Genomic DNA, 13,349 nt, shown 5'->3' on the forward strand with positions numbered 1-13,349 from the left:
TGATTCGGCTTACGTTACTTCCACGGTGCACTTAGGACTAGCAAGAAGGGAAAGGAGAGGGTTCAAAAGAAGTGATAATACACCTGTTCTGTATTTACTGAATACATTATTAGAAATGTTACCACTCCCAGTATAAGTAGCTTTAATAAAGTGCAAGGACCACACAGGAGGGGAAGATTTTATTTTATTAGGAAACGAAAGAGCAGACAGAGCAGCAAAAGAAGCAGCATATCTACCTGAAGGAACAGATGTGCTGTTCTCTGGCGAAAAGAAAAAATACCCATACTAGCAGTGCTGAAAGTAAGCAACGAAAAAGATGCTTTACCACAAAACTTTAATTCAACTCCAATGAAGCAGATAATTGAGTTGCAGGGAGGCGCATCAGATGATGAGAACGATTTAGGGAAGAGGAGAGGATATTCTTTGTCTCCAACTGATTTGTTATGGTGGCATGATAGTAGAGGAAAAGTGATAATGTCAAAGGAATTCTTGTGGGTGGCATTGGAACAGCTTCACTACCCTGCCCATGTATCGAAAGAGCATGTAGAATCAGGGATAAGTGAAGACTGGCTTGTACCAAATTTGTATGAGAATGTTACAGAGTTTGCGAATGTCTGCATGATATGTGAGAAGTATTTGCCAGGACACACATTGAGAATTGTGCAGGGAACATTGCTGTGACAGGAGGCGCCTCCGGCACTTGCATATTGACTATGTTGATATGCAAGAGAGATGTACTTCTTACAAGTACATGTTTGTAGCAGTGCGTCCAATCTCACGTTGGCTTGAGGTTGGTCCCTGTGGCCCATAATGACACCCGCTATGCTTGCATTTTTGCCACAGTTGCTCTTGTCAATGTTACCATATTGCTCCCCACGACCCCACCTGTCCATCCTTCTTTGGTGTACACCTTTCCATATATTACTATCAGCGGTCTTTCCCAGCACCCTAGTATTCCAGGAACTTCTCTTGCATGCCATTCACATGGTAGGTAATTCAATGTAACTTCCTTTGTTGTCCTTCTGTCTGGTCCATCTGTCACATATTGGAGCCCTTGTGTATGTTGCCAGTAGTTATTGTACATGGGAAGTGTTTTGATGAAGTTATTTTCATACGGGTATGTGTTCCTTGTCTTCCACTGCAGTATTGCTAGTCTCCCTTGGAATCATCCTCTTGTTTGGAACAGAGCCAGGTATACTGATGCTGCACGTACCTCAGTAGCTACAAATGTTCTGGATGCGCTCATGGCGTATGGGATCAATGAGCACACATAGCAATTGTCCTTAGTTGTCCCCTTACCAATTTTGGACATGTGTTGGTACCACATGTTGTTTGAGACGTGTGCGGATTCTGTAAGGTATGTGTCTACCACGTTGTTATCAATAGATGTACTATGTTTAATCCTTTTCCCGTATACTCCTGGGTTACTTGTACCACCTGACACCGTACCTGTTGCAGCCGTGGTGGGGGGTACATTAGCAGGAGGTATAGCCATGACATAGGAAGCATAGTGTGCCTGCCAGATAGTGGCAGCAAGTAGACCAGTGATAAACAACAGGCCTATAATTTTTATTACAGTAGCTAATATCACTGGCATGTTTCTTTTACCTTTGCTGCGGCCCTGCAGCTTTTTATTTTTGATGATATAGATGCCTGCCTGAAAATTTCTAAAAATAAGCATTCATTTTGTTAGTTTTGTTTATTCAAGCACTCCCTATCATGTAGTCGTTTAATGCCCAGGCAAAAAACTGCTCCCACGCTTTCCTTAGCGTCCTTGCTCTTAGGGCTGGTAAGTGCTTGTGGAGATGTGGGAAGGATTGTTCTATTATCAAAAAGAAGGTGTTGTAATACACACATATTTTTGTTTCTTTAAGTATTTTGGCCGTTTTATAGCATACACAAATTGGTGTGACAGTGCTTCTGGGGTATTGTCATCCATGGGCAGCATTTACCCCTGGGCAAAACATATGTGCTAGTACCTTTATTCAACTTCTTCTATGTAAAACAGTACTGCGCGGTTCCTGCATGTGCGAGACAAAAAGAGAAAGAGAACATGCATGTGTCTACACAGTGTTGTGTAAAATGGCAGATATTTTGACAATGTTCTTTATTTAGGTAGTGGCTGGGACGGGGCTTGTCTGTTCGGGGCTTATTGGGGCGGTGGGTTTCTTACTTTAGGATCTCGTTACCATGGGGTGGGCTATGGGCAATTGTTCACTTGAGTCCTTGGGGTTGTTTGGTGTTTGGGAGGGGTTAGAGGCTGTGTTGCCATTATCGTTGGTTGCTGCTGCGTTGGCTCTGTCGTCGACGCAAGGGCGGGTCTGATCTTTGTAGGGCTTGATGTCATGCAAATGCATCCACACGTTCTTGTCTCTGAGCTTCACGGCTCTAGGAGCTGTTTTTTCCACCAGCTGGGGCCCGGTGAAACGAGGGCTGTTCCACCGGTGGTTAAAGTTGCACAGGAGGACGTGGTCCCCCTCACTTACTGACCACTCTGCTGCTTGTTCCTGCTCTTCCTTTTGTCTCTCTTCTTGTTGTTATTCTTCGACCCGCCCCGCGTTCGCTCGAACTGTTGAGAGATAAAGGCGACACTAGTAACCAAGGAAGAGACGTATTCGTACACATTCTTCACCAAAGATAGTCTGAGATGCATGACAATCTGTTATAGCCCTTGATGGTGGTGTCAAGGGAGGCGAATTTGGCATCCGGTCACCACCTCATGGGGTGTGAGGTGGTGGTCCCACCCTGGCCTGTTTCTTAACTCAAATAGGGCTAAGGGGAGGCAGTTGAGCCAGCTTTTCTTATTTGATTGCTGATTTTTTGCTATCTCTTCTTTTAGGAGGCCGTTGAGGCGTTCACAAACGCCATTCGCCCATGGGGTACGTGCATGCAAACCTGTGCTTGATACCAAGGAGAGCAGTGATGTGTTGGAACATTTCATTGGCAAAGTGTGGGCCATTGTCAGACCGCAACACTTCATACACCCCCACCTCGGGAACACCAGGAATTTGCCGCTCTGAAGGCGTCAGCATGGGAGCATGGACCAGCCTTGATCCACCTTGAAAATGGGCACACTACCACAATCATGTATCTGTACCCTTGACATACATTGATCATGTCAACGTAGTCAATATGAAGGTGCAGGAAGGGTCCTTCCGTCCGGGGTATAATACCTTGGATCACTTGCAGCGTGTGACCGGCTGTGAATTGTTGACAAGTGAGACAATTGGTAATGAATTTGCAACATGTGAATTTACCTCGGGACAGAACCACCACTCTTTTATTCGTGATGCGATCATCTCTTTCCCTGTGTGTGCGGGATGATGTAGTTGGGCCAGGGCTGTTTTCAATAGGGCCAGAGGCATCACTATTTCGCCTGTATTGTTCTGTCGCCATAATGCGTCTGTGGGGGACATTGTTCATCCTCTTTTGACCCATAGCTCCTTCTCTGCCATGGGTGCTGCTGCCTGTAATTCCATTATTTGATTTTCAGGGATGTGGTTGCACCCATCCTTCATCAACATTTGTCTTGCCCCCGCCCTCCCCTTATCTTTTTCTGTGGCAGTCCAGATCTCACCGAAATATGCAGCATCTTTAGCATGTGTGTCTGCTGTTTCATTACTTTTGGAAATGTGATCATCCCCGTTTGTATGGGCCTGACACTTCACCAAGGCTATTTCTTTGGGGTCTTCAATTACTTCAATTAGTTCAGCAAGTAATAGGGAATGTTACACTGGGGTGCCGTCTGCTCTTCTGAATCCTCTTCGCGGCCACTTAATTAATCCAGAATGTACAGTTGATGTGACGTATGCACTATCGGAATATATGGATACTCTTTTGCCATTGCTTTCTTTCAGTGCTAAAATTAGGGCCACCAATTCTGCTGCTTAGGTAGAGAAGTGGTGTGGTAACTGGACGCATTTCACTGGGACATAGGTCCAATCCTCTGTCAGTCTCACCACTGCTGCTCCTGTTCTGCGTACCCCATCACTCTGGTCAATTGTTGAGGACCCATCAATGTACATTATTTCTCCCCCCTCTAGGGCATTTTCCTCAACCTTTCTTGTGCTAGAGTAGGTTTCAATGGCCTGTGTCCAATCATAAGTGTAGTTGCCTTCTTCTACTACCTCTGCTATAAACCTCGCTGGGTTCACGTTGCTGCACCTTACAATTTTTAACTCTGGCCTGGACAAAATTACTTCATACCCTGATGCCCTTTGAGTAGTCAAAGTTGATTTTGGTTTGTTCAGTATTGCAAAAAGGGCATGTTCCACGTACAGTGTGGTTGGGCAGCCCATTTTTATTGAGGATGATTTTTCTACCACAAAAGCTGCAGCGGCCAAGCTCTGTTCGCACGGGAAGTGGCCTAACATTACAGGGTCCAGGTGTCCACTGTAGAATGCTAGTGGTTTGTGTCCATGCTAGTTGTTTGTGTCAGCACTGCCCTCATTGCTGCTGAGCTACAATGTGAAAAGATGAAAAATTATGCTTCATAATTTGGGGTGGCCAGTACTGCTGCTGTGGATATGGCATGTTTTAGTTCCTGAAAGCCTCTGTCATTTCTGTTGTCCACCTCAACTTCTTCTCCCCCCACTGTGCTTCTCTGAGGGCCTCAAGCAGTGGTCCTATGAATGAGCTGTAATCAAAAACCCAGGCCCTGCAGTAGTTGCACAGGCCCAAGAACTGCTGCAGTTGTCTCACTGTCTGTGACTGTGGCGTTTTGGTTATGGCATGTGCCCTTTGTGGTGCAATGTTTCTTCCATTTTGTGAAATGAACTGGCCTCTTTAGAGCACTTTTTCTTAGCAGTACTGCAGCTTTTCCTTGGCTACCTTGTACCCTTTTTCTGCTAACACTGCGAGCATTTTGATGAAGTCTCTCCTGCACTTCTCTTCTGTGGTGCTACAGATGATGATGTCATCTACATATTGCAGCACCGTGCTTTCCATCTCAATGTTACCCAAATCCATTTGTATCACCCTGTTAAAGATGGATGGTGACTCGCAGTACCCTTGGGGCAGCCTGGTGTGTTTCCATTTTGTGTTGCGATCTGTGAAACTTGTCAAGCCTTGTGAGGCTGGGTGCAGAGGTATTGAGAAAAATGTGTGTTTCATGTCAATCACAGTAAATCGTGACACCTCTGCTGGTATTCCACACAATATAGTGGCTGGATGAGCCGCTATAGGGTATTCTGCTTCTACAATGTGGTTGAGGGGTCTTAAATCCTGTATGAAACGCCAAGACCCTCCCTTAGCCTTGCGCACAGGGTATACAGCAGTGTTGCATGGAGGCTCTGATGGTACTAGTATACATCTGTCTATGAGTGCTGTTATTGTTTCATATATCCCCTCATCTGCCTCTTTTGATAGTGGGTATTGCTTCACTCTTGGCAGTGTTGCTCCTTTTTTCAACTTTATTTTCACACCTCCAATGCTTTTGATGCAGCCGACGTCATATGGACTGGTGGTTGTAGTGGTACACGAAATTGCAACCTTGCCAATCAGGGCTTTAGATGACAGCATTAGCCGCTGAAAGCCAATAGTGTATTCAAAGTATGTGCTAAAAATGCTGACAGTAGTCTGTTGTAGCACTTCCATTATGCAGTAGTGAGCTACAAGGGATATGCAGGCCTAGTATGAAATAGGTCACATTAAGCATTGTTGATAGACAGGCAGGGAGGGCCCCCAGCTATGTAGCTAATAGGTTTTTTGGAGTGTTTGGAACATCATGGCACCTATATAGCGCTTAGATAGCCAGTCTTAAGCGCTATAAACACTAAGCTATGAGTGCATGCCTTTTAGAGCTTGCAGATGGGGTTAATACATCCCTGCTTCCCTTAGAATATTCAGCCTCACTAACGGTAGCCCTGGCTCCAAGCTAATCTTCCTTTTCTCTGGGAAGGTACTGATAAGACATTCCTCAGCCAGCGCAGATGGGAACCAAGGGAGGGGGTAGGAGCGAGCAGGGAGCATCTCAGAGAGAGCTGGGTTTTTTCCATGAGCCAGTTGCACAGGGAAAGTTCTGGAACTGTGCGTCATGGTGACTGACAGCAAGAGATTATAAAATATCCATGCACACATGGATCAGGGGGAGATCGCCTGTGGACTTGATTCGTGTACAGTCAGGTGCCCGGAATTGGCTCTCACGGTGTCCTCCAGCCTTGTTTTTCTATGAGCGGGGCTTGTTTTACAGCTAGCTTATGAAAAACCCAGGTCTCCCAGGGCTGATCAAGGGACGTAAGACTGTGTTTCTCTATGTTTCTCTATATTTCTCTATGTTTCTCTATGTTTATCTAAGTTCCATGTTTCACTATATTTTGCATTGCTCTTTGTTTTATGCTTTGTAATATTCTCTAACTTGAATCCCAAATGTATATGAAATTCACTGCTTAGAATAAATATGCTAAAAACTTTGAGGGTGTCATTTGTCACTAGCATGAGATCACTGCTCAGCACAATAGAACCTGTATTTTGGGCTGAATTGGGTATTTTTGCTCTCAAAGGGCTGGCCCCGAGGAAGATTTTGCCAATATCAAGACATTTGGTGGCAGCTTTGTGGGATTTGTGAAGAGCAGTGCCATGCTGACATGACAAATGGTGTGAGAGAACACAGTGTAGAGTGGGGAGCAGGCTGTCGCATTTCCTTGATGGTCTCACTGCAGCTCTGAGACTTCAAAAGGCAGCAATGTTGTGTCGGTTTGCCGTGGCCGATAGCTTGTGTGGTTAAGACTCCCTTCAGTAAATCAGTCGTGACTGACTTATTGCATGGGATTGGTGCCAGGGAGTACAAGGCAATAAACGAGCGGGAAGTGGCTTTGTTTAAAGCACTCCGATGAATGGTTAAGAAAGATGTATGCTCAATTAGAAAAAGAATTTTATCATGTGGTTTCCCAAGTTTAAAGTTGTAATTTGGAATGCATAGTGAGACGGAGCTCTCATCTCTATTCTGTCATGAGGGCAGGAAAAAAAAAAATAATTGCAGGGATTTGACATGCAAATTGTGAATAGTGATTTAACCATTGACTCAGCCCCAGTGTGCTAGCGAGTGGGGGCTGTAATGTTCGGAGGCGAAGGTTCGTCTTTTTTGATATATGCTTTTGAAGGGTTGGCATTCCTGAATAATGAGGAAGGGGAATGAGCCATGCTTAGGAGAATGAGTAACATCTGTGCTGAGAGCCTAAAGAGTTTTTTCTTTCTTTTGGCAACTGTAAAATTCCATGTGCTAATGGTGGCAAATTCTGTTTAAAGGAAACGTACTAAAATGGTTATATTGCATTTTAGGCTGTGCCATGCTTATATTGGGTGAGAGACTCACTTAAAAGGAAAGTGAGTGAATGTTATTTGGATTTTCGATTTTTGTGTACTGATTTGAAATTGCAGAACCAGTTTGCAATGGTTTGGGGGGAAAAACAATTTATATTTTTCTAAATTGCCCCTGGAGTATTTTTGTCCCCATGCTATGCCATGGATTTGTGCTGTTGCCTTATAAGTGATGTATGATTTGGAAATAGTGACCTGTTGACTGTGATACATGGGGAAAAATGTTGTTGACACATTAAACAGCCCACAAGCAATAGAGTGTGGGTTGTTCTTGCAGAAAAAAAAACGTGCAGGGAGCTGCACTAAACATTGGCATTTTTATTTTTAAATGCACTGAACTGAGTGGTTATAGTTTGGCAATGGTACAACAGAATGAAACATCTGTGTGTGATAAGATAGCACAAAGATTTAATGGGTTGCGAGTTCTCTTGAAAGATCGCACATTACAAGAAAAGTGCCGCTTTTGAAAACAAGAGTCTTGCTGTGTGTGCAGAGCTTGTGCCTTGAAGCTGTCTTGGGCGAGGTGCGTGAAGGCAAACAAAAGCAGAAACAGTACAAGAAAGAGTTAATCTGGATGAATTGTCTGAAACGAGTGAAGCCGCCACAGTATAAGAGTTATAGGCAAAAGAGATAAGCTGCGTGCTCATGGCGCTGCCAGGTGCACACGAAAGATAAACATGCCTGCATTCCTGAGGAAGGGGGAGCAAAAACAGAGAGCTGTTCAAAAAGTAAAGAATTTGCCCAGTAAACTGTGGTACGGAGCAAAGGCTTCATGCAGGATGGCAGACGGGCACATCACATCTGAACATTTACCTATGCATCTGTGAATGGGCCAAGAAAAGACAGCTGCCCATTCCAACAGACATTACTGTGCAAACCGCATTCCCATGTGATGTGATGTGAAGTGAAGTAAAACGCTATTGCTGTGCAAGCTGCATTCCAATGCTCCATGTGATGTGAACTGAAGTAAAGCGCTGTGCACTGGAGAAGAAACCTCTAGGCGCTTTGAGAAGAGAAAATACACATCTGGCAAACTGCAAGCTACATTGCCAGGGGATGGAGTAACTGACAAAGACATTATGGCATTCCAGATGGAAGCAAAACTGACAAAAAGTGCTTAGCCGTTTTGCAAGAGACAACATGCAGAGCGGGGCTTTGAAGTACAACATGAACACTGCACATTAGCCATGATCCAGAAGCCACACGGCTTAGTGCAAGAATGAATGATTTGTTGAAGCAACAAAAGAAACTGACTCAGACTATCGCACTCAAAGGAGTGGTTCAAAAACAGCAAACGCCCTTTGAAAAAATGACAAGTGAAAAAACCAGAGGCTTGAAAAGACACTGCTAAGAAAAGAAAGATAAATAAACAAAGCTGCTCGTACAACTGCAAGCGGTATTGGACTGAAAGACTTTACCTTTGAAAAATGGAGTGATGCCAGCAGGGCAAACTGAATCAAGATCATGAGACACTGGAAGCAAGTTGGCGCCTGGCATTGGTGATCGCTTTGGTGAAAAAGAAAAGCATTGTGCGACCTGGGTACTTACTATATGGCTTTGTAAAAGCACAGATCAGTCTGAGGTACCATTGACCAGCTATGATTGCATTGCACAAATGAGTTTGTGATTAGGCAGTTACACCCCGTATGGTTGAGTGTAAATAAGCCCCCAGAAACATGCAGAAGGGTGATAAATAATTGCAGTAGCAATGACAAAGTGTGTAGTTACCTGATGAGACTTTTTGAAGATGGGGGTGGTATTATGGGAAGGGGTGGATAACGCTGATATTGAAGTTTTGATGACATCCTAACATTTCTGTTTGTATTTTGCCTAGGCAAAGCACAACAAGACATTTTACAATATCAGGAAGTTAATATGCAGTTTGTGGGTGACACTGATCAAAGAAGGGTCAGACGCATTCTCAGAGAAAGCGAGCCACTGCGACATGCTATTTCAACTTTAACGTGCCCTGCACCGCACTCAATGCTGTAACCTGCGAATAGTGTCCAACAGAGTAATAACTTTTGCTGAACTGGCACGATGCAGACTTGGCTAATTATCAAGTATTTGATGCTACACATTTAAATGACATGTTTTGCCCTTTCTTGTTTAAAGGACTATGGACAATGAATTGTGGACTGTAACATCAGGCACCACATACAGCTGTGTGACACAGCAATTGAATGCTAACACATTGAAAAATGGTTTTTTAAATGCACTGTTGAGATGAATCTGAAAAAACCAAATGATTTTACTCTTCCAACTGAATGGCTTTAACCAGAGATGTTTTGTTTTTTGAAAAAAAAAAATATTCTACATTGCACGTAGGCAGGAAAATGATTTATGAACTGTTGGGGCAGCAGAATTATGCAAGCAGGAGCGTAATTTATTTTGAGATAGGATGAGTGCGCACATCAAAGTCACCTGTGCGTAGGTTAAGATTCTTAATTGAAGTAATGCTGCCAAGTGTATGAGCTATAATTTGAAATGGTAATCTTTGAAACACTGGATACTTTTACAGCCAGCTTAAGGCAGGTAAATGAAACCATGACTGACTTGATGTTTGATTTTATGACACAGAGTGTGACACAGTTTTTTGTTAAACCAACCAGTTTCATGTTTTTGTGGGGACAGCTGTCTCCAGCACACTAATGCAAAGAGTCACCTTTTGATTGTAGACATTTGGAATAATTCTTTGGAAAAGCGCTACAAATGAGTATCCACATGGAATTGCTAGTGTACTGGCCTGGCACATTGTCAGGCATCTTTTGTCACTGAATGGATACCATTTGTTTAATTTGTCTAATGTGATGTTTTTCTGACCAAGAACTGCAGCGAGTGTTCTCGCCAAGATTTTATGAACTATAACTTGACTAAATGAATTTTTTCCATGGTGTGATGAAACAGCCACTGCCGGATAGTAGTATGGTGTTTGTGGCTAAAGTTATTATTGTATATGGTAGATATCCCACTTGAAGAAGGGTATTCTCCAAGTCACAGAAGGTAGACACTGTGAACCTGTTAGATTTTCCAGTAGTAAGACAACATGTAAATTGTAGGCTGGTAATGCACACCTTCATTATTACAGTGATACACTTAGACATAGATTTACCATGAGGCAATGTTTCCTTAGTACTACCAAGCTGCTACAAATGGAGTCCATTTCTATGGCCCATCACTAGAGTGCGCGTAGCTAGGGAGCTAGATTCATTAATTGCAGGAGCTTTATATGCTTGTGACATAGAAACTGTGCACAATAAACTAGCCACTATGGGTTCTGATGCCAGCTCTGCTATAGAACTTCTGGCCTAGTGGGGCCCATTGATATGCCCAGCACTGCTACAAGTATTGACAGCCAATTGAAGATGACAGAATTTTAGACATGAAGACATTTTTGTCTGCCATAGGGCAGGTCAACAAGACTGCTAAATACACACAATGCATTGTATGGCAAACATTGTTAAATCAGCAGGTGTTGGCTTTTTACTGGGTGGGGGCAACCATCCTCCACACACTGGCACGCAGAGCTACAGTTACCAGCATACATATGGATTGAATTGCTTGCTTTTGATTGCATGAATAACACATGCCATGCTTTGATGTAAATTAGTAGAATTGTTTTTATTTAGACAACCTGGTGCCCATGGGTTCACCTTGTTCACGAAATTAGATGGTTTCTGGTTGGGTTCCACCTACCTGGGGGAAGTGTCTAGTCACACAGCCCATAGTCACGCTTGAATGCCCTGGGATCAGGGGGAGGGTAGGCCCTTAGGGTGAAAGGCTGCCAGGTTTTAGAATTGGTAACCATACATAAATGCAATAGTGCATTGTAGATTAGACTACACTGGATTGCCTTGACATTTTAACTGCATGCTGCTTTTTAACTGACAATCAGTTATACAAAATTGATTTAGGTATTTTTGTGTAGGCCATGTTTTGGCTAGAGTAAATGTCCATGTTCACTTGGTGTAGGTATTTTTTGTGTAGGCCAGGTTTTGGCAAGGGTATATGTCACTGTTCACTTTGTGTACATTTTTGTTTAGGTAGTGTTTTACCTTGCATGCCACGCTAACTAACCGCTAGAAGATAGTTTGCTTAAACCTCTTGCAAAGCCCCAAGGTCTTTATCACTGCACTAAATACTATATTGATAGGTATTAGTCAGCATTTGTCGCACAAACGTTGAATAGGGGTGGAATGTAGTGATACACGAAATTGCAACCTTGCCAATCAGGGCTTTAGATGACAGCATTAGCCGCTGAAAGCCAATAGTGTATTCAAAGTATGTGCTAAAAATGCTGACAGTAGTCTGTTGTAGCACTTCCATTATGCAGTAGTGAGCTACAAGGGATATGCAGGCCTAGTATGAAATAGGTCACATTAAGCATTGTTGATAGACAGGCAGGGAGGGCCCCCAGCTATGTAGCTAATAGGTTTTTTGGAGTGTTTGGAACATCATGGCACCTATATAGCGCTTAGATAGCCAGTCTTAAGCGCTATAAACACTAAGCTATGAGTGCATGCCTTTTAGAGCTTGCAGATGGGGTTAATACATCCCTGCTTCCCTTAGAATATTCAGCCTCACTAACGGTAGCCCTGGCTCCAAGCTAATCTTCCTTTTCTCTGGGAAGGTACTGATAAGACATTCCTCAGCCAGCGCAGATGGGAACCAAGGGAGGGGGTAGGAGCGAGCAGGGAGCATCTCAGAGAGAGCTGGGTTTTTTCCATGAGCCAGTTGCACAGGGAAAGTTCTGGAACTGTGCGTCATGGTGACTGACAGCAAGAGATTATAAAATATCCATGCACACATGGATCAGGGGGAGATCGCCTGTGGACTTGATTCGTGTACAGTCAGGTGCCCGGAATTGGCTCTCACGGTGTCCTCCAGCCTTGTTTTTCTATGAGCGGGGCTTGTTTTACAGCTAGCTTATGAAAAACCCAGGTCTCCCAGGGCTGATTAAGGGACGTAAGACTGTGTTTCTCTATGTTTCTCTATATTTCTCTATGTTTCTCTATGTTTATCTAAGTTCCATGTTTCACTATATTTTGCATTGCTCTTTGTTTTATGCTTTGTAATATTCTCTAACTTGAATCCCAAATGTATATGAAATTCACTGCTTAGAATAAATATGCTAAAAACTTTGAGGGTGTCATTTGTCACTAGCATGAGATCACTGCTCAGCACAATAGAACCTGTATTTTGGGCTGAATTGGGTATTTTTGCTCTCAAAGGGCTGGCCCCGAGGAAGATTTTGCCCATATCAAGACAGTGGTCCATAGAGATGCAGATACTGCTGCCAGATCCTCCTCGTAAAATGGTACAGCTGTAGTGGTTGGTGCCTCTAGCGCCAGTGCCATCTTCTGTGCTATGTCTCTGTATGTCACTGTCACCCAGATGTGAACGCTCATCTCAAACACCATCTCCCCCTCATCATTATCGTCCGAGAAGAGTTCCTCATCAGATACCTGGGTTAGTCGGCACCGCTCTGCTAGTGCTATTACGGCTCTCCAAGCTCTCCCTTCCCTGTCTTGGGCATGTACTGCAATGTAGTCTGATGTTGCTACAATACTCTCAATGCTCAGTAATATCCTTGTCCCTTCCTTCTCGCTGGCTGTTGTTTTGGGTCTAAAAAGGTAAGCTGCTGGCCTCCTCGAAATGTTGATGCCTGGTGTGGAGCATATTATTCCCTTTTCAGTAAAGGAGATGGTCATATTCAATCTACTCATGATGTCTCTACCTAGTAAGTTTACTGGTGACTGTTTTGAGTATAGCAGTGGAAGAGACATATCGTGATCTCCTACAGATAAGGAGATGTTATCAGTGAAGGGAACCAACCCTTGAGCCCCAGAGAATCCTTGAGTGTTCATAGCTTTGCCTGACAGTTTAAACTTCCCCTCCCTTAAGCAAGACCTAGTGGCCCCTGTGTCAACTAGGAAGGAAAATTTGTTGTCACCTATCATCACCTGTATGCGTGGTTCCTCCGCAAGGTTAGGTGTTACTGATAGGATGGGACACATCAAAGACATCTGTGG

Source organism: Ambystoma mexicanum, chromosome 11, assembly GCF_040938575.1.
Source record: "Ambystoma mexicanum isolate Mex_15411 chromosome 11, UKY_AmexF1_1, whole genome shotgun sequence".
Taxonomy (NCBI): domain Eukaryota; kingdom Metazoa; phylum Chordata; class Amphibia; order Caudata; family Ambystomatidae; genus Ambystoma; species Ambystoma mexicanum.